Source organism: Penaeus japonicus, unplaced genomic scaffold (assembly GCF_977035675.1).
Source record: "Penaeus japonicus unplaced genomic scaffold, GWHDUDI00000001_assembly GWHDUDI00000024, whole genome shotgun sequence".
Taxonomy (NCBI): Eukaryota; Metazoa; Arthropoda; class Malacostraca; order Decapoda; family Penaeidae; genus Penaeus; species Penaeus japonicus.
The window spans coordinates 6652917-6655416 of NW_028234426.1; the positions used below are offsets into that span (position 1 = coordinate 6652917).

At 29.0% G+C, this 2500-nt stretch overlaps 1 protein-coding gene across 1 annotated transcript in view; it reads right to left on the reverse strand.

The window, feature by feature from the left end:
* Window positions 1–1616: 1616 nt before the first annotated feature.
* The window catches only part of LOC122265135 (glucose dehydrogenase [FAD, quinone]), a gene marked incomplete at its 5' end in the record, with an annotated part of 19442 nt that continues 18558 nt past the window's right edge, over window positions 1617–2500 (reverse strand). Inside the window, 1 exon segment of the mRNA XM_086550624.1 lies at window positions 1617–2500. This exon segment is cut by the window's right edge and continues 1224 nt beyond it.

Below are 2500 nucleotides of genomic sequence, written 5' to 3' on the forward strand. Positions count from 1 at the left end.
CTCTCTCTCTCTCTCTCTCTCTCTCTCTCTCTCTCTCTCAACTCTCATTATATATATCCTATCTATATCTCTATATATATATATATATACTTATATCTCATACCTTCCTTATATAAATATATATATATATATATATATATATATATATATATATATATATATACTCTATAATTATATACATATATATATAAATATATATATATGTACATATCTATATATATATAGATCTATATATATATATATATATATATATATATAATATATATATATATATATATATATCGTGTGTGTGTGTGTGTGTTGATGTGTATGTGGCGGTATATGTATATATATATATATATATATTAATATTTATATATTATATATTTTATATAATATATATATATATAATATATTATGTATATATATATATCTATATATATATTATATATAAATATATATACATATACATATACATATATACATATACATATATATATATATATATATATAATATATAAATATATATATATATATATATATATGTATATATATATATATATATATATATATTATATATATATATATATATATATATATAATATATATATATATATATTATATATATATATATTAATATATATATATATGCTGTTACATTCTCTTTTGGTGTGGTTATTAAAAGGGAATAATTTTATTGTTATTACATCGTGATTGCAGTTATACTCCATGTGATATTATTCATAAGTAAAATAGAAAATCTAATATATATCTTAGAATTTAACGCTTAGGGAAATAAATTGTATGATAAACTTTTTACGATTAATTTGCCTCCTACAGCAAACACACTTTGTTTATATTAGAGATATTGTGTATGCAATATTATGCAGGGCACACACTAACATGCACTTTAAAATCCGTAGGAAATGAAATCGAAAAAAAAACAATTATTTTTTTCATCTACTTTCTTTATCACCATTATTGTTGGTGTTCTTTTTCTTATTGTTATTGTTATTATCAATATCATTATTCTATTTATTTTTATTTCTATTAGTAGCATTATTATCATAATGATAATGATTATTACTAGTGCTATTATTGCTATGAAGATGATTATTAGTTATTATTATCATAATTCTTAACATTGTCATCATTACTATAATCATCACTATTGTTATCAATATAATCAACGCTCTTACATGAACACACAGGAGTATTTTCAACATTGAGACTCTCACTGTCAAATTTTCCAGGAAAAATAACAGACCCTCCAACTCTAAAGTTAACATTTTATTTTGGGAAAATAATTTACAGTTCACACACACGTTATGTGGTCGATCTTCTTCGTCATGGACTTTACCAAAAAGGAAATCATTCTATGGTGCTGTGAAGGTCGTAGACAGCTGATGGTGGAAATCATTATGAGGTAAATGGCATGTACTACTACTCTCTAAAGGTATGCATGACAGGAAACAAACAGCCATGCGCAAGGGGAGTGGCTGTCGACCCTGCTTGTTAATGTTAACATCCCTGATTGAGACTTTGTAACCTATAGATTGTTGTTGTTGTTGTTTTTTTTGCTGAAGAATAGTGTAGGAAGGTAGACTGATTGAGTAGGAGGAGGAGGAAAGGAGGGGAGAGAGAGAGAGAGAGAGAGAGAGAGAGAGAGAGAGAGAGAGAGAGAGAGAGAGAGAGAGAGAGAGAGAGAGAGAGAGAGAGAGAGAGAGAGAGAGAGAGACAGAGACAGAAAGAGAGAGAAAGAGATAGATAGAAAGAGAGATAAACAACTGAGTAAAAACCTAAATAGCAACACTTAATCTAACAAAAAGGGTAAAAAACAAATCCTGTTTAGTAACACGGTAGACCCCACAGCTTCCCCCTGTACCCCGGATTCCTGCCAGAGCACACAGACAGCACAGACAGACAGACAGACACGCACATGATGAAAGGTGATGATGCAAACCACCTGTTACAATGACCATTCAGACACACCTTAAGTTCTAGGCATGGCACGTTACGAGTGACTGAAGCTAGGTTAGCACCTTTCCCGTGCGATGTTAAGAAGACATTGGTTTTTAACAAGCCTACGATAATCTTTGGACGAGAAAAATTACCGATATATTAAAAAAAAAGTAAGAAAGAAAGAAGAGACCCCTTTTCTTTGTAGGTTTCTCTATTTTTCTCCACTTTTCTTCTCAGAAATGAGAGATAAAAAAAAAATTCCTCTTAGATATATATATATATATCAAAACAACAAATACTATGTACAAACATATGCCCATGATCAAACAAAATAAAGAAGATTGGTATTACAGAGCGACCTTTCAAGTGAAGTGATATGAAGAAGCCAATAGAAATGACGGATTTTATACAATAACAAAAATGAAATGACAAAATACATCACTGATCAACAAAACTATGCATTCGATGGCATGAATGTTTGACATAGGAATCGCACGCTAAACCAGTCTACAATTCTTGCTGATTCAGGCAGATGGCAAATCCAGCTCACCATCCACAC